This window comes from Carassius carassius, chromosome 46 (genome assembly GCF_963082965.1).
Source record: "Carassius carassius chromosome 46, fCarCar2.1, whole genome shotgun sequence".
NCBI classification, from domain to species: domain Eukaryota; kingdom Metazoa; phylum Chordata; class Actinopteri; order Cypriniformes; family Cyprinidae; genus Carassius; species Carassius carassius.
The window spans coordinates 94322-112492 of record NC_081800.1 but is presented as its reverse complement, the minus strand read 5'-3'; the positions used below and the strand labels follow the sequence as shown (position 1 = coordinate 112492).

Sequence of the window (18171 nt, the reverse complement as noted above, 5' to 3'; positions counted from 1 at the left end):
TCTGGCAAAAGTCTTAACCATACGGCTTAAGGGGGTGTTAGATTTGGTGGTTCATCCAGATCAAACTTGTGGGGTCCCAGGAAGATCAGGCAGCCTCAATTTAGTTTTGGTCCGGGACTTGATCAGTTGGGCTGAGCAACGTCAGCTTCCTTTGGCAATCCTGAGCCTTGACCAGGAAAAGGCCTTTGATAGGGTTAGCCATTCTTTTTTGTGGTCAGTGTTGGAGAAGCTTGGGTTTGGCCCAGGGTTCATAGCCTGGGTCCAGCTTTTGTATAGTGAGGCTTTCAGTCAGATTAGGATAAACGGGTTCTTTTCTGAACCAGTGAAACAGTTGGGTGGTTTGAGGCAAGGGTGTCCTTTGTTACCCTTGTGCTATATACTGTCTTTAGAGCCTCTGATTAGTCGGCTACGATTAACAGCAGCTTTGACTGGTGTAGTAATGCCAGGTGGAGGAGGGATAAGAGCAAAAGTGTTAGCTTACGCAGATGATATGGCAGTCTTTTTGACCACTGAAAAAGATTTTGTAGTGACAGGAGATATTTTGGATAGTTTTTCTGAAGCCACAGGTGCCAAGATAAACGTCAGTAAATCTTCAGTGATGTTTGTAGGACGGTGGAGTAAGAGGACTGTGGTTCCAGGAGGGTATACCTTGTGTCAGGATGGCATTAAAATTTTGGGTGTTCGCTTTTTCAAGGTGAATAGTGCACAACAAAATTGGGAGGGGCTGTTGGAATCTTTACAGTCTAAAATAAGCCGGTGGAGTGTAAGGGATCTGTCACTATGGGGTAGAGTACAGGTAGTGAAGGCAGAAGAGTCACTGTTGTTAAATCATAGGAAGCTGTATGATAGGTTGAAGGAGAGCTCTGTTAAGGAATCTAGAGAGGCAGGGCCTCCAATTGAAGTGAACTGGTTGTCCTTGCAACCAGATTATTTGGTAGGGAGGTGTAAGGATGTGAACTGGTTGGCAGCATTAGGGAGGCTCCCAGTACGGGAGCGTTTATATAGGCATGGTCAGGGCAGATCTCCTTTGTGCCCAGTGGGTTGCGGGGAAGAAGAGACAATTGAGCACGCCTTGTGGTCATGTCCAGGAGCAGTGGCTTTATGGAAAGCAGTCAGTGGGTGGTGGAGAGAGTGGGGAGGACCACTGATTACCCGGGACTTAGTGTTGTATGGAGTAGGGTTGGGAAATATAGAGAATGATCAGAGAAGAGTAGTATGGGTTACTATCTCAGAAGGGAAGCGTATCTTATGGGACTGGTGACTAAGGTGCCTGAGGAAGCAGTTGCCTGGTTTAGAACCTCAAAAGTTATTTTCAAAACTTTTGGCTAGTTTGGTGAAAGAGGTAAATGGGTATAAGGTCGTTCATGGGGAGGAGGGGATGAGGGCTGTATGGGGGGGTCTCCCTCGGGTAGGGGTGGGATAAAGTCTTTGGTGTTAAAAATTTAGTACTGTTATGAGGTTCTGATTGTAAAGTGTTGTATCTTTACTTTATGAAATGATTTTTGAGTTCGGAATGATTTTTGAGTTCTGTAGGCTTGGGACATGTATGTTCAGAAAATATGTATTTCTTTGTTACAAGTGATTAATTTGTACATTTGTATGAGTGTATGGATTTAATAAAAAAAAAAAAAATCTGTTATTATCTTATCCCGGTGACGTATCTTGTCGGACGGTTGAGACTGCGATCGCCTCTTGGAGGTTTCCTGACTCGAGATCTTTTTATATCTTGAGTCACACAACTTCGAGAGGTACATTGAACTCTTCTGCTTCGGGCTCCAACAAGTTTTAAGGTAAGGTCTTTTAGATATTTAATTGGTTATTTATTATTGTATTTATTGTTGTTTTAAGTTTTTAGGCTGTTGGTGCCTCCACCATGTCGGCTGCCCGTGCCGGCGTGCGGAGGCACCACAGCGTGCGTTTTTTATTCAGGCAGGTTGAGGGGAAGCTCCTTGGAATGTCCCGTATGGACTTTTCCAGGAAGCTGATCCAAAAGACCTTAGCTTTTAGATCTGACGACCTGAATTGTTTGATGACTCTGCCCTTGAACAAAGGATTTGATGTCAGTTTTAAAACCGCTTCCCTGCTTAATGACTTTTGGCAAAGGTTTGATTCAGTTAAAGCCCAGTTCTCCATGTTCACTGTCGAGAAACTTTCTGATAACACTCTTAAAACTGTGATTGTAAGGATGTTCAATGAAACAGTGACTGGAGATGATATTTGTGTTTGGTTGGGTAGATTTTGCACTGTTCGAGGCCAGCCTGTCAAAGTGTTAGATGAAGATGGCATTTGGACATGCTCCTGGCGAATTCCCATTAAACAATGGGAAGACGCTGGGCGCTACCAGGGCCTGAAACATCTGCCTTCCATGATTGTGCTCGGAGAGAACAGAGGCTACATACATTATCAAGGAATGCCCAAACTCTGCAGGAAGTGTTGCAGGTTTGGTCATCTCGCTGAAGCATGCCAAGAGTTAGTATGTGGGAAGTGTAGAGAAATTGGTCACAGTTTTGATGATTGTACCAATGGCAGACGGTGCAATCTTTGTGGAGAAACAAACCACCTCTACAGAGACTGCCCTAAAAGTTTTGCCAACAAGCTCAAAATGGCCGCCCCACATGGGCAACAAACGAATGAACAAAGGAAAGAGGAGGCGGTCCCTGAGGTTTTGGCGGGAATTTCAAATCCCCAGCCGGCCTCAGGAATTGGTCAGGAAGGAGGAAGTGGGGCGGCCACAGGGGCGGAGTCAGATATTGAACTGGAAAAAGTCACGGAAGGAGAAGTGAGCGAGGAAGAAACAAGCTCTTCCCTAGAAACGGTGTCAGATTTGGTGCAGGAATCCAGTGGGAGTGAATTTGAGTGTTCACTTCCAAATGCTCAAGTGCAAAAAAGACCTGCGGGATCTCCTCTGGTGGAAACAGAGGAGAAAAAAGCTAGGGCAGCACAGCGGCTTGATAGTTCCGATTTGGAAGATCAAGAACGCATGTGGCCCCTAGAATCCCCAAATGAGGTTTCCTTTTTGCACATCAAGCTAAGAACATCGTCGCCTAGGGAGTTACAAGAGGGTTTCTCTGTAGCACCCGATGTGTCGAGCACCTGCTCTCCGGGCCCCAAGTCATCTGGGAGAAAGGAAGAGCAGGTGAAACAAGATAAAACATGATTTTAAGCATATTTTTGTAGTCTTTTAGTCTTCTGTTTAAATTTCTCATACTGTTTTAACCATACTGCTCATGGCCCTCACTATCTCTACCATAAATGTAAGAAGTGTGAGGTCGACCTTGCGAGCACAGAGCATTTTATCCCTTTTAAAGTCTTTTAAGTCAGATTTGTTTTTACTGCAAGAGTGTGCTCTGCCCTTTTTAAGTAACCACAGGAAGTTGGAGGAGATGTGGACCATGGGGCCTTCAATATGGAGTGGCTCCAACTTCAACAAGAATGATGGTGTCGCTATTTTAATAAAAAATTCAAACATCACGGTGAAGGATAGCACTGTGTTGAGGGAAGGGCGGGCTCTTTTAGCAAACCTGACTTTTTTAGGGAGAGATTTTAAGGTTCTTAACGTGTATGGTTTTACAGAAAAAAATGACAGGTATGAGCTTTTAGAAGACCTGCAGCCCCACATGTTAGGCAGGGCTCCCCTAATAGTAGCAGGGGATTTTAACTGTGTTTTATCAAAAACAGATAGGAAGAGAGTAGGAGAAGATTTTAAGGTCGATAAGACATCGGTTTTATTACAAAATTTAGTCAAGGATTTTAAGTTAGTTGACTGTTTTAAACAACTGCATCAAAGAGAGGAGGGCTTCACCTGGTTCAGTGGTGATGGCGCCAGAGCCTCTCGAATTGACTATGTTTTTAAAAGGGACTGCCCTCCAACCGATGCAACATTGACCCCTCTCTTTTTTTCTGATCACATGATGCTGTCTTGCACCCTTTCACTTTCCCCGGGTGTGACGGTAGGAGGAGGGATGTGGAAGCTGAACTGTTCCCTATTAGTGGATGAAGAAGTGGTTAGAGAATATAGGGAGCAGTTCAGCCAATGGCAGACCCTCCAAGGCTTTTATGAGACACGTGCACAGTGGTGGGAAATGGTAAAGGACCGGACAAGACAGTTTTTTAGGAAGGTAGGGAAAGATAAAAAGAATAGGGAAAAGAGATGCATGATGTGGTTGCAAAAAAGATTACAAAGATATTTTAATCTTTTAAATAATGGTTTTGATTTTAGCCAAGAAATAACAGATGTAAAAAAAGAAATGTCAGTTTTATCTCGTATCCAAAGTAAAGGTGTTATTTTAAGAAGCAAAGAAAGAGAAATAGAGGAAGGTGAAAAGTGTACAAGTTACTTTTTTAAAAAGATAATAACAAGGGGAGGGGCAATAACCAGGGTTAAGGTAGGAGGGAGGGATGCAAACACAACAGAAGAGATTTTAAAAAATGTAGAGGGATTTTATGAGGATTTGTATTGTAAAAAAGATGTACACGACGATACGGCAAGGGAAGTTTTAAATTTTTTAGTCAAGAATGTTAATGGCCAAAATAAGTTTTTATACCAAGATTTTACTATTTTAGAATTACATAAAGCTCTTAATGGTTTTAAAAAGGGGAAGTCCCCAGGAGCAGGTGGACTTCCCCTAGAGTTTTATCTTACTTTTTGGGATATTTTAGCACATGAATTATTGGCTGTTTTTAACAACTTTGAGACTCTTGACAGACTACCCGACAGTTTTAGGATAGGGATAGTGTCTTTACTGTACAAAAAAGGGGACAGGACTGACTTAAACAATTGGAGACCAATCACGCTTTTAAATTTCGATGGTAAACTTTTTAGTAAGATTTTAGCGACACGCATGTCGACTGTTTTAGAGGGCGTGATCAACCCGGATCAAGCTTGTGCTGTGCCCGGAAGAAAGATAACAGACAACCTAGTGCTGATTAGAGACGCCATCTGTTACGCGAGAGACAGAAATATTCGGCTAGTAGTCCTAAATTTAGATTTTGAAAAAGCATTTGATCGAGTCTCGCACCAGAACCTCTTCCAGGTACTGGAGAAAATGGGGTTTCCAGAGAGGTTTATAGCCTGGGTGGGACTGCTGTACAAGGGAATAGTCAGCAAAATTCCAATAAATGGGCATCTTTCCAAAGCTGTGAACATACAAAGTGGTGTCCGTCAGGGATGTCCTTTATCTCCTCTTCTGTATGTGGCTTGCATCGAGCCAATGGCACAGATCTTGAGAAGGGACAAATGGATCAAAGGACTAGACGTTCCTGGGACGGGTGGACTGACGGTGACCTGTGCTTTATACATGGACGACGTAACTCTTTTAGCCACGGACGTTTTATCCATACGAAGAGCACTGGACTTGACTGACTGGTACGGTCGGGCCTCGGGCGCCAAACTCAATAGAAACAAGTCCGAGGCCCAGCTCTTCGGGCCGTGGGGAGACGTGGACACAGGAGGACTTGATTTGGTTTTTAAAGACAATGATTTTAAAATTTTAGGCATTAAATTTGATAAAGAAGGAGGTGGACGAGACAACTGGACTGACTTGCTAGGGAAAGCTAGGAAAAGACTGGGGTTTTGGGGACTAAGACAGTTGACAATTGAAGGTAAAATTTTTATTTTTAAATCTGTTATTTTACCTTTAATGTTACTTGTTTGTTCTGTTTTTATCCCACCTAGGGAATTCCTGATGGACCTAGAGAGGGCGGTGTTTTATTTCCTGTGGGGGTCCAAGTAGGAAAGATTGAAGAGGGAGGTGGTCAAAAAGAGACCGGAAAACGGCGGAAAAGGCCTCCCAGACCCCCACCTGTTTTTAGGCAGCCGCTTCACAGCCCTCCACATAAAATATGATGTGACCCCATCCAACGAGAACAAGACGGCAGCCATGACACGATTTTGGATGGGGTCTTATCTAAGGACTCTTAAGATTTTACCTTTAGATTTGAGAATACCAGTGTCTTTTAACCTGCCTAAAGAATATAGTTTTATAAAAAAGTTTTTAAAGAAATACCTTTTAGAACAGCAAGATGTCACCATTTTAACTAACCACAAGCATCTTGTCTCTCTTGTGCAGGACCGGGAACCGGTGAGTCCAGTTCCAGGCCTCACACTAGGTGAGGCCAAACAAGTTTGGAGGAACGCTGCCCACCCCGCTCTCCAGAACAGGCACAAGGATTTATCATGGATGGTGGCTCATGAGATCCTCCCGGTCAGGGCGGTTATGCACTCCAGAGGCATGGCCAAAAACCCCATCTGCCCTCGGTCCGGCTGCAATTCCCCGGAGACTGTCCACCACCTGCTCTGGGAGTGCGGCGCTGCACGGGACCTGTGGGCCAAGACCGGTCCCCTGTATTTCCCGTGACTACCAGTGGGTGGGGCCTAGTTCGGGTACCAGCTCGCCATCCTTGGGGTGGGCCGGGGCTTGAAGGGCATGACAGCACAGGAATTCACCTCGCTCTGGCTCACCCTTAACGTCATCAAGGATGCCATCTGGGCCACCAGAAACCTGCTGGTAGGGAAGCGCGTTACGGTAACCCTCCATGCATGCGAGCTAAAGGTAACATCAATGCTGCAGGGGTACCGGACGACGATATTCGGAGGGGGGGCCGGGGTCGCATGAAGAGGGTCCCGGCAGGCACCGACCCTGGCTGCCCGTAGATGCACCCTTACCACTCTGGCTACGGGAACAGCGGGCCAGCGGGCCGGAGGAGAGGAGATCTCCGCTGAGCCCATGAAGCAGCATCTCACATGCCTGTTCTGGAGAGTGGGGTGAAGGATAACTTGATAAGGACTCACCCCTGGCTTTGCACAACAGATGACTTTTAAAGGCTATGAATCTTTTTTTTTTTTTTTTTTTTTTTTTTTTTTTATCAAATGTAATGGTGTTTTATTGAACAAAAAAGATGCTTGTGTGTACTATTTTAACTTGTGTTTTTTACTTTTATAACGTTTAACACCTTTTATAACACAACATAAACATGGAATATTTTAAAACAATGTTACATATAATGTTTTTTTTTTTTAACAATATTGTAATTTGATTTTAAAACTGTGTATTTATTATATGTATTCTGGCATGTTTAAATAATAACAATAATAATCTTTGTGATTGAAAACAGAGAAATGTGTGTAAAAAAGTAAAAATGCAAATATGAAAATGGTGACAATAAAACTTTTTCGAAAGAAAAAATCTGTTCTTATCAGTTTAATATCTGATACGTCCCCCATCCGGGGACTACATATTAAAAGGATTTTATAGATCACGGAGCTGGAGCCGGGGCTTGCTCCGTCCACTCCAAGCATCGGCCTGGTATTGCAGTGTCTCCAGGAACGGTGTGCTTTCCCTTTTTGGGGATTGCCGTTTATTGTGTCGAATAGCAGAACAAGGAATGAGATCTGCCATGCTGTGGTGTATTGCGAACTTTTTTCCTGATGCGCCCTCCTGGGGTCTTGGACTCTTCCACGAACGATGCACCCACCTGAGGTCTTTCACAGACGAGGTGATGCATCGAATCAGGTGTGTTTGGTTAAAGAGAGTCATCTAAAACCGGCGTTGGGAAGCACCGGCCCATGAGCTTGGCAGTTTCCAGGCCAGTAACGGAAGGCACCCGTCCTTCCTTTCCTGGAGGGGGGCTAACGGTTGGTGTGGACGGTAGAGACGCAAATCGTACCTCTGGCTGACCGCCTGGCTAAACGGAGATATTTGGTGAAACTGCCGGCAGATCCAGCATTGCCAGGAGGCCTTGTCCACCCTCCAGGATCCTTTTTCATAGGATCAAACAGAGGATTTCTTCACTATCCGGGTCAGCCAATGTATTGTAGAAGGTGTGGTGCTCGTGGACATGTAAAGGCAGATTGTGCTGGCCAGCGGTGCCGTTTTTGTGGATCGATGGAGCACATGGCCACAGACTGTCCAGAGCCAAAGACCTGCAGCCTATGTGGGGGAAAAGATCATCTGTACAGAGTGTGCCCTAGTAGGCAGTGATCTTATGCCAGCCTCTTTAAAGAAGGACCGGACTTGCAAACAGATTTTGAAAGTCTGCTGATGAATGTATCAGAGGAAGGAGATGGCCAGAAGGCAGGGCCCTCAGGTTTAAATCACAGAAAAGTCTTGAGGGAGCAAGCAGATGAAATAGGAGATGGGCCAGAACAAAGAGGAGGTGAGGAAGAGGCACATCAGATGGCACCATCGCAAGTGTGGTCTGAAATAGACGTGGCAGAGGTACTTTGTGGGATCTATGAGGATACAGAGCAGTAGGTAGCAGAGACATCAATCAGTGGGGGCCAGCAGCAAGAAGACGTGCTGAACGTTGACATGGGTCAAGGTATAAGGCGACGGAGGCCTTTTGAGGATGGGGCTGGAGAAAGAGAGCGGAAATGCAGCAAATTCCAGACTCAAGAGCGGGGAACCAGACAAGTCTGGGAAGAGGGAGGTGAGATGGATATCGAGGGGAGGTGTTTAGAGGATGAAGGGGCAAAGGGGAAAAAGGAAAACGAAGGTGTCTTGAGAAAGGTTAAATCAATTCTGAGTAAGAGTATGGGGGAAGGGGGCAAAGGAGATGAAGAGGAAGGGGGGAGGGGAGAAGGGGAGGAATGGATGGAAGTATCAGTTGGGAAAGGTAGAGGGAAGAAGAGTTTGGGTAAGGGGAGTATGTGAATTTTGGAAGAATGACTCAAGGTTTCTTTTGCTTTTTTATGGTTTGTTTAAGGGTGGCAACATTAAATGCAAGGGGACTTAAAATGTTACAGAGGAGGACTTCAATTTATCTTTCTTTAAAGATGTTGCCTTTTGATGTTTGTTTTTTACAAGAATGTCATTTACAAGGAAAAGAAGATGTATGTGTTTTTTCTGCGGGGTGGGAGGTGGGGCCTTCCTGTTGGGGAGTAGGGAATGTAAGATCGGATGGGGTGGGCATTTTATTTTATTCCTGGGAATTCATAATTGAGTCTGCTAATGTGGTGATTCCGGGAAGAGTGGTAGTGGTGGATGCCAGGTGGAGGGGGGTGGCTTTTCGGTTTGTTAATGTGTATGTACCAAGTAAGTTGGGGGATAGGAAGGGTTTTTTAGATAATTTGGCACCAGTCTTGTTTACAAATAGATTGCTAATTATAGGAGGGGATTTTAATATGTCCCTTGATAATGATTCGGGTAAAGAATTGGCACTTTTGGTTGCTGGGTTTTCTTTGCAAGACTCCTTCCGGGGAGCAGGAGGTCAGGAGCCCACCTATACATGGCGAAGTAGCAAGCAGGAGTTTTCCAGGCTGGATTATTTATTCTTCCCGGCACATGTGAAGCTACACAACTATACACAGATGCCAATGTGGTGCTCGGATCACTGTTTAGTGGGGGTGTGGGCAGAGATCGGGGGCATGAAAAGAGGGAGGGGTGTGTGGAGATTTAACACCTCCTTTCTAAAGGACAGAACCTTCTGTGTAGCTCTCTATAATTTAGTGGCTGGGTGGAAAAATCTGCGGAGTCTGTTTGAGACTCATGCCGCGTGGTGGGAAGGTTTTAAAGAACGTGTGGCCTTTTTCTGTCATGGTTGGGGTAGAGAGAAGGCGAGGTGCAGGCGGGCTAAAGTAGGTAGGTGGTCTGAGGAATTGCAATTGCTATATGGAGAGGGTGCATTGGGAACAACGGATGGGTGGGCTAGGGCCAGGTACCTTCAGGGAGTTATGAAGGATTTTTACTGGAATGAAGTCAAGTCATTTTTGTTGTGGTCAGGTGCACAAAAGCGCCTTTTAGATGAAAGGCCAACAAGGTTTTTCTTCTCCACCGTGCGGAGCCGGCAAAAGCGGAGTTTCATAGAGGGTTTGAGGAAGGATGGAGGGATTGAAGCAACTGTAGAGGGGATGTTTAGAGTTGTTGAGGGCTTTTACAGGGAGCTTTTTAGTTGTAGAGGTTCTACAGGTTGCTCTGGGGACAAGTACTTGGATGCATTAGAGAAAACTCTGGAAGAGGAGGAGAGGGAAGTATTGGAAGGCCCCTTGTCACTGCAGGAAGTAAGCTCTGCGATATCCTCACTCAAAGGGGGCACGGCCCCTGGGTGTGACGGCCTCCCAGCGGAGTTTTATAGGACCGTTTTGCCCTGGATAGGCCCCGAGCTAGTCTGTGTCTATCAGGAAAGTATAGAAAGAGGAGAGCTGCCATCGACAATGAGAATGGGTTTGGTGACATTAGTACACAAGAAAGGTCATAAGGAGGAGTTAACAAACTGGAGGCCAATAACCTTGTTAACAACTGATTACAAGGTGTTGGCCAAGGTGATAACAGAGCGGCTTAAGAAGGTGATTGGGGTGGTAGTGCAGCCAGACCAAACTTGCGGAGTGCCTGGTAGGTCAGGCGTTTTAAACCTAGCTTTGGTGAGAGACATTCTGTACTGGGCGGAACAGCGGCAGCTCCCTTTGGTGATTTTGAGCCTGGACCAGGAGAATGCTTTCGACAGGGTAAGTCATGCTTTTTTAATGGCCACCCTGGTGTGTATGGGGTTTGGCCCAGTCTTCAGGTCATGGCTAAAGCTGTTGTATAGTAGGGTTTCAAGCAGGATAGGGATAAATGGATATTATTCAGGGAGGGTGGAGCAGTTGGGTGGGGTTCGACAGGGGTGCCCTTTGTCGCCTCTGCTTTATGTTCTGTCTCTAGAGCCCCTAATGGCAGCCTTGAGGGTGGCTGATTCGTTGACAGGCATGCATTTACCTGGAGGCAGGGGTACGTGTGCAAAGGTGTCTGCATATGCAGACGATATGACATTGTTCCTAACCTCAGATCTGGATTTTGAGACAGTATGCAAAATCATTAAAGGCTTTTGCGAGGCTTCAGGAGCGCGTGTAAACGCGGGTAAGTCTTCTGTAATGTTTGCAGGCCAGTGGGCAGAAAGAACAGTTGTGCCAGGTGGGTATAACTTTTGTGCAGAGGGATTGAAGATCCTAGGGATCAGGTTTTTCAGAAAGAATAGCGCTCGGGAGAACTGGGTGGCTAGGTTCAAAGCAGCGCAAACAAAGATAGCTAGGTGGAATTTAAGGGGGCTTTCGATGTGGGGTAGGCTGGAAGTAGTGAGGGCAGACCTACTCCCAAGTTTGAATTATCTGGCCTATATTTTTCCGGTACCTTTTTTGTATGGTAGGAAGTTGGAGAAGCTGTTTTTTTCTTTTCTTTGGAATAACGGTACTGAAATGGTGGCGAGAACACAGATGTACTGCCATGTGAAGGAGGGGGGGAGGGGATTTCCTTGTATCCCCTTAAAAATGGATGCACTTTTTCTTTCCTCTTCTGCCCAATTAGCAACACAAGAGGCAGCACATAATGCAAGGATTTTGGCCCAGTTTTGGCTGGCTTTTCCAATGCGATCTATTAGCTCATGGAGGGCAACAATGCCATGGTCAACAAATAGGCCGGCCTATTATCAGAGGGTGGCAGATTTCATAGTGGGGAAATCATGGTGTTTGGAGCAATCTTTGATCCTTCAGCATAGGCGACTGTACAGTAGATTGAGGGACGAGCTAGTGGCAGGGGCAGAGAAAGTTGTCCCGCCATATAGAGTGGGTTGGGCCATGTTGCAGCCTACTTATTTGACTGGGTTTTGTAAAGATTTAAATTGGTTGGCAGCCCTGGGTCGGCTGCCTGTGAGGGAGCGGCTATACAGACATGGCTCAGGGAGGTCGCCAAAGTGCCCAGTTGGCTGTGGCCAGGACGAAACTGTAGAGCATACCTTCTGGTCCTGTCCGGGGGCAGTTACATTCTGGAAGTTAGTGACTACGTGGTGGGAAAGTTGGGGGGGACCGAAAATCACAAAGAACCTAGTACTCTATGGGGAAGGGTTGGAAGGCTTTGTAAAGGAAGAAAGAAGAGTAATTTGGGTGGTGGTTTCAGAAGGGAAACATGTACTGTGGGAATGGAGAACTGATTGTCTAAGAAAGCAAATATCTCGTTTGGCGTCAGAGACTGTGTTTTTGCGACTGTTGAGTAAAATAGTTACTGAGGTGAAAGCATTTAAATGCTGTTTTGGGGAGGAAAAAACGAAGAGAGTGTGGGGGGAGTTGCCAAAAGTCGGAGTGGGGTAAGCAAAAGGGCAATTTTTTAGCTTGGGTTTGTTTTTCTGTTTTATTTTTCTTTTTTCATGGAATGTCTATTTTGTGGGTAATGGAATTTTCACCTTTGAAGAACATATACAATGCTTTGATGAATAAAGGTTTATTCTGTCTGTTTCCTAAAATGTAGCGGTTAAGTTATACACCAGTCTATTTAGCCTGTTTCTAAGAAGAGCCACATTGTATAAGAGAAAATAAGAATTGTGTTGTTTTGATGGTTATACTTTCTGATGGAATGAATGCTTTGGTTTAATAAAAAAAAAAAAAAATCAGTTCTTATCAGTTTAATATCTGATACGTCCCCCATCCGGGGACTACATATTAAATGGATTTTTAGATCACGGAGCTGGAGCCGGGGCTTGCTCCGTCCACTCCAAGCATCGGCCTGGTATTGCAGTGTCTCCAGGAACGGTGTGCTTTCCCTTTTTGGGGATTGCCGTTTATTGTGTCGAATAGCAGAACAAGGAATGAGATCTGCCATGCTGTGGTGTATTGCGAACTTTTTTCCTGATGCGCCCTCCTGGGGTCTTGGACTCTTCCACGAACGATGCACCCACCTGAGGTCTTTCACAGACGAGGTGATGCATCGAATCAGGTGTGTTTGGTTAAAGAGAGTCATCTAAAACCGGCGTTGGGAAGCACCAGCCCATGAGCTTGGCAGTTTCCAGGCCAGTAACGGAAGGCACCCGTCCTTCCTTTCCTGGAGGGGGGCTAACGGTTGGTGTGGACGGTAGAGACGCAAATCGTACCTCTGGCTGACCGCCTGGGCCTTCATACTTACCTGGCAGGGGAGACACCATGATGAAGAAGGCGGTTCACCCAGGACGAGGCTTGGCCATTGCACTCCGGCCATGCCGACCCCTGCGAATTCCCCAAATGCGGGAATCTCGACTGCATAATTTATGGTAGTGGAGGACTGCGTTCGCGCTCTCCCCTGAAATTGTTGGTGAAACAAAGCAGAAGAGGTTTTTTCCAGGTTTTTTTTTTTTTTGCGTTTCAGAATGGGGAGTTCTGTCACATGCGAGGTATGTGTTGTGCGCCTGTGAAACAAAGTCAGTTACGCTCTTGAAAAATCGGACCCTGATGGGTGGTTCAGTTCGAATATAGCACAGACCTTACTTTGAAAGTCGATTGGACTGACTGCAGCCTAGCTGTAGCTGTCTCCATGTTGTTTGGTTTTTCCTTTTTCAATTGCTATTAATTTTGTTGTCGCTTACAGCGCCACCGAGTGGCCTGTCGCAGCGCCCTTTTTCACCTTGCTTCTGACTGAGCCCCTGCACAGGTGTGCCGATTTGGGTGAAGGGATCTCATTCCTTCCTGGAGTTATAGCCATTCGAGCCATCTCAGACACGCCACCTTAGCACGTTTTGAGGTCCCCTCGCCAAGGTGAATGGAAATTTCCACTTTTTTGGGATGATTATTGACAGGCAGACTCCAGAGAAGCTTTCTGTGCTGCTTTGGGTGGGACTGGGCCAAATACCTGGCGCTAGGTTGCAAAAGAAGGTTTTCGACAAAATCCGAAATACCCGAAAATTCCGTCAGAGCGACGAGCCAATCTGAGACCTGCGTCTGGTTCGGCTCAAGCCAAGGATTCCCATGACATAAGGCACGTGGCTCTGCGACAAACCATTTGGGAGTTACGAGCGATGTCGTACTTTCCGTCGCTGCAGTGCCAGCATCAGGCCGAGCGTGACGAGGCCCGGTGACGTTGCAGACAGGGGAGGGTACTACCATCCCCCAGCGTATTTAGGTCCCCCAGACTTACCAAAGCCGAGATGGGCATCGCCGTGTCCGGCTTCCTCCCCGCTGCGTCTTAGCGGCATCGCTTCTCGGCCTTTTGGCTAAGATCAAGTGTAGCGACGATTGCTATGTCGAGAGGAGATGGTACTTTGCCGGCCATGATGGCGCGGTTGAAGAATACTGTACGAATTCAAGTGCTTCAGAATGCTGTCCGGTTTGTAAAGGAAAACTTCAGGAGGGAATTTGTGGTCGTGGATGTCTTGAAAGGAGTCTTCAATGTAGCAGCTTCTTCAGTGTTCTGTCTTCAGGATTTCACAGCACTAGGATTTATGGATCTGACGTTCTTCAATCTAACGGACTGTGTGAGTTTTTTTGAGTCTTGGGGAAAGAAAAAGCACAAGTTGTTGGAAGGATTGAGTTTGCACCCTTTGTTTGCACAGGATTACTTACCTCTCACAGTCCATCTGTATAATCCTTTTGTTGAGGATGTGGAGGTAATGGCTTTCCTTGAGAGGCAAGGGATCTGGGATCTGGGATCTGATAACTTTGTCCCTAGATGGAAAGGAGGTAAAAGGAGTGGGATCGGAGCAGCGGCTTAATCAGTCTCCGGGATGGACAGATCTGGACTTCACAGAGGTGCTTTCTGAGGTGTTGGAGGTGGATAAGGAGAAGACCATTTTGGAACCTGCAACTGGATCAACCCACCAACGAGAGACAGTACATAGTGGGTCAAAAATGGAAATTGCAGCAGAGTCAGCATCTGGGACTGGCCGTCGCAGAGCCTGGATTGAGGCTTGTGACCCTGATAATGGGGAAATATGCAAATTCAGCAAACTGGAGAACTCTGTAGGTCAGGACTCTGTGGGTCAAGATTGTAATGAGGAGGGCTATGAAGGTAAAGAGAATGAGGAGGTGGGGACAAGCACTGGGTGGCGGGATAGTATTGAAGAGGAAGAAGAAGAGGGAGGGAAGAAATGATAGCGGAATCCGGGGAATGGTCTGAATTGGTTTCAAGGAGGGTAAAGGGAGGAAGGGGAAGAAGAGAATGTGGGAAAAATGGGAAGGAATAAGGGGGGAAGTGGGATGGGGAAGTATTGTGGGGGATAAAGGGGGCTTTGGGAGGGAGTCTAAGGGTTTTCAATGGGACTGTTAAGGGTGGCAACTTTTAATGTAAGAGGGCTGAAAATGGCAGAACGCCGGACAGCAGTTTTCTTTTCTGTTAAAGATTTATATTATGATGTTTTGTTTTTACAAGAATGTCACTTGGAGAATGAAAGGGATGTGGAGAGGTTCTCGAAGGATTGGACTTGGGGACCATCCTTTTGGGGAGTGGGGAATGTGAGGGCGGATGGGGTGGGGATTTTATTCTTTTCCTGGGAGGTAATTGTTGAAACATCTGGGGTGATTGTTCCAGGGAGGGTGATGTTTGTGGATGCAAGATGGAGGGGGGTGGCCTTACGGTTCATAAATGTGTATGCGCCCAGTAAGCGAGAGGAGAGGGAAGGTTTTTTGGGAAAAATTTTTCCATTATTATATACTGGCTGGTGGTCTTGGCAGGGGATTTTAATATGTCCTTAGAGAAAAGTTCTGGGAGGGAATTGGCAGGGGTTATTAAAAATTTTGGATTACAAGATTCAGGTCAGACTGCTGGAGGGGAGGGTTTAGGTAATACATGGTGGAACAGTAGGCAGGAGGCATCGCGGTTGGATTATATATTTTTTTCAAAGTCTGTTAAAGTTAGTAGCTACACAAGGCAGCCAATGTGGTGTTCAGATCATTGTTTAGTTGGGGCTGGGGCAGAGGTGGAAGCAGGGCAAAGGGGTCGGGGGAAGTGGAGGATGAATGTAACATACCTCCAAGACCAAACCTTTTGTAAGGTTTTCCGGGTATTATTTGCTGGATGGTGTAATTTAAAAGGATTCTACCAGTCACATTCTGACTGGTGGGAAGGGGTGAAGGAGAGGATTAGGTTTTTTTGCAGGGCATGGGGTTTAGCTTTGGGGAAGGCTAGGAGGAATCAAGTGCGTCAATGGACTAAAGAATTGCAAGTTTTATGCTCTCAAGGTCTATTGAGCACTGGGCAAGGGTGGAAAAAAAGCCAAACTCTTGCAGGATTCTTTGAATGAATATTATAGAGGAGAAGCACAGAAGTTTGTTATGCAGTCAGGTGTATGTCAGCGTGTGCTAGATGAAAGGCCTACAAAGTTTTTCTTTTCTACTGCGAAGGGAAGGCAGAAGCGCAGCAGTATGGAATGTTTAAATACAGAGAAGGGTAAGGTCTACTCAGTTGAAGGAATGCTGAAGGCTTCAGTTGCCTTTCATAAGGAGCTGTTTGCGAATAGAGAAGTAAGAGAGTCAACAGCGGAGGGGTTTTTAGAGGATCTGGACAGGACCTTGGAGGAAGTGGAGGCAGGCAGGTTAGAGAAGGAGGTCACCTTGAAGGAAGTAGAGGTAGCAATTAAGTCCTTGAAGAGAGGCACGTCTCCAGGTGGTGATGGTCTACCGGCTGAATTTTATCAAGCCTTTTTGCCTTTAGTAGGCACTGAACTGATTAAAGTTTATCAGGAAAGTCTGGAAGTGGGGAAATTGCCTTTGTCTATGAGGAGGGGGTTGGTGACCCTCCTGCATAAGAAAAATAGTAAGGAGGATTTGGCAAATTGGCGGCCAATAACTTTACTTACTACCGATTATAAGATTCTGGCAAAAGTCTTAACCATACGGCTTAAGGGGGTGTTAGATTTGGTGGTTCATCCAGATCAAACTTGTGGGGTCCCAGGAAGATCAGGCAGCCTCAATTTAGTTTTGGTCCGGGACTTGATCAGTTGGGCTGAGCAACGTCAGCTTCCTTTGGCAATCCTGAGCCTTGACCAGGAAAAGGCCTTTGATAGGGTTAGCCATTCTTTTTTGTGGTCAGTGTTGGAGAAGCTTGGGTTTGGCCCAGGGTTCCTAGCCTGGGTCCAGCTTTTGTATAGTGAGGCTTTCAGTCAGATTAGGATAAACGGGTTCTTTTCTGAACCAGTAAAACAGTTGGGTGGTGTGAGGCAAGGGTGTCCTTTGTCACCCTTGTGCTATATACTGTCTTTAGAGCCTCTGATTAGTCGGCTACGATTAACAGCAGCTTTGACTGGTGTAGTAATGCCAGGTGGAGGAGGGATAAGAGCAAAAGTGTTAGCTTACGCAGATGATATGACAGTCTTTTTGACCACTAAAAAAGATTTTGTAGTGACAGAGATATTTTGGATAGTTTTTCTGAAGCCACAGGTGCCAAGATAAACGTCAGTAAATCTTCAGTGATGTTTGTAGGACGGTGGAGTAAGAGGACTGTGGTTCCAGGAGGGTATACCTTGTGTCAGGATGGCATTAAAATTTTGGGTGTTCGCTTTTTCAAGGTGAATAGTGCACAACAAAATTGGGAGGGGCTGTTGGAATCTTTACAGTCTAAAGTAAGCCGGTGGAGTGTAAGGGATCTGTCACTATGGGGTAGAGTACAGGTAGTGAAGGCAGATGTGTTGCCCACTATTAATTATCTGGCTTATGTTTTTCCCATACCTTTTTGGCAGGGGAGGAGAATGGAGAAGTTTATTTTTTCTTTTATTTGGAGAGGGAGGACTGAGTTAGTATCAAGAGCGCAGATGTTTCGTCCTCTGGGTGAGGGAGGCAGAGGGGTGCCATGCCTCCCTTGGAAGGTTACGGCTTTGTTTATTGCTTTTGCAGCTCACCTAGTGGTACAGGCTCTAGAGCATAAAGCACATGTGCTGGCTCACTTTTGGTTGGGCTGGCCTTTGAGGCATTTAACAGGGTGGAGTAATAGGGTACCTTGGTCACTGTATAGGCCTGAACATTATAAAGTGGCGGCAGACATCGTTAAAGGGAATCCTTGGTGCTTGGAAGAGTCACTGTTGTTAAATCATAGGAAGCTGTATGATAGGTTGAAGGAGAGCTCTGTTAAGGAAGCTAGAGAGGCAGGGCCTCCAATTGAAATGAACTGGTTGTCCTTGCAACCAGATTATTTGGTAGGGAGGTGTAAGGATGTGAACTGGTTGGCAGCATTAGGGAGGCTCCCAGTACGGGAGCGTTTATATAGGCATGGTCAGGGCAGATCTCCTTTGTGCCCAGTGGGTTGCGGGGAAGAAGAGACAATTGAGCACGCCTTGTGGTCATGTCCAGGAGCAGTGGCTTTATGGAAAAGCAGTCAGTGGGTGGTGGAGAGAGTGGGGAGGACCACTGATTACCCGGGACTTAGTGTTGTATGGAGTAGGGTTGGGAAATATAGAGAATGATCAGAGAAGAGTAGTATGGGTTACTATCTCAGAAGGGAAGCGTATCTTATGGGTCTGGCGACTAAGGTG

General features: G+C 46.1%; 2 non-coding genes and 1 pseudogene across 2 annotated transcripts; all 3 read left to right on the top strand.

The window, feature by feature from the left end:
* The first annotated feature begins 7162 nt into the window (after positions 1-7162).
* Positions 7163-7338, top strand: LOC132129861 (U2 spliceosomal RNA; annotated as a pseudogene).
* A 4982-nt stretch (positions 7339-12320) lies between these two features.
* Positions 12321-12504, top strand: LOC132129857 (U2 spliceosomal RNA). The gene has a single exon (XR_009428620.1). It is a non-coding gene; the product is annotated as a U2 spliceosomal RNA (small nuclear RNA).
* A 351-nt stretch (positions 12505-12855) lies between these two features.
* On the top strand, positions 12856-13019 carry LOC132129838 (U1 spliceosomal RNA). The gene has a single exon (XR_009428611.1). It is a non-coding gene; the product is annotated as a U1 spliceosomal RNA (small nuclear RNA).
* Positions 13020-18171: the final 5152 nt, after the last annotated feature.